Source organism: Penaeus monodon, chromosome 15, assembly GCF_015228065.2.
Source record: "Penaeus monodon isolate SGIC_2016 chromosome 15, NSTDA_Pmon_1, whole genome shotgun sequence".
NCBI classification, from domain to species: domain Eukaryota; kingdom Metazoa; phylum Arthropoda; class Malacostraca; order Decapoda; family Penaeidae; genus Penaeus; species Penaeus monodon.
The window spans coordinates 536,653-537,450 of record NC_051400.1 but is presented as its reverse complement, the minus strand read 5'-3'; the positions used below and the strand labels follow the sequence as shown (position 1 = coordinate 537,450).

The 798-nt window shown below is 47.2% G+C and overlaps 1 protein-coding gene across 1 annotated transcript in view; it reads right to left on the bottom strand.

Annotated features, from left to right (window-relative positions):
* The window catches only part of LOC119581604, a gene marked incomplete in the record, with an annotated part of 66,998 nt that overhangs the window by 25,013 nt on the left and 41,187 nt on the right, over positions 1-798 (bottom strand).

Sequence of the window (798 nt, the reverse complement as noted above, 5' to 3'; positions counted from 1 at the left end):
TAGTAGCGTATTTGCTATCAGCATGCACAGCGGCAATTAATCGACTGTGACTATGATAATAATCTGCGTGTTGCATGCGAGTATCCATGCATGCTGATACAGCGCGCAACAGCATGAACAGGTAGAGTAAACAAAGCGAGTGGAAGCTGATTTCGCAAATACCTCTTCAGTTTCTGCACGGATGATACTCAAACTAAAAAAAAAAATGATCATAAACAAATAAATATCACCAAACAAAGAAAGAAAAACAGCGAAACCGACAGGAGAGTCTGACAAACGAGCGCCATTTATCTCGGCAAAGTTTACGTCGAGTCGGTGATCGCGCGGGACCGAGGGACGCCGAAGATGAGAAGGCAAAATGGCGCTGGCGACGTATATGTGTGCCAGCGCTAACGCATTTCTCCTCTCTCTATTAAACCCCATAATATCTCCGCTTAGCTTGGGAAATTCCGCCAACGACATATCCACACAAAGGCTTTAGCACCAAGCGACAATGCCTTACGCCGCCCCCCCTTTATCTCTCTCTCTCCCTTAAAAAAAAAAAAAAAACGTAATTTTTCGACCTGATTTATGACTCTTAAAGCTGCCGTTCAGAGCGCCGAGTCTCTTCCAGGTCATCTCTCGCCGCTAGACAACCAACAGGGGCTCTTTACGTCCGGGAAGCTGTCCGTCACTCCCCGATAAAAATCCGCGAGGAGAGAAGAGAGCTTGAGCTTTCCATCTGAGGTTACTCTTTATGGATCCTGGTGGTGTCTTCACTCTGCTCGCTCGATCCTTCACTCTCTCTCCCGCCCTCAG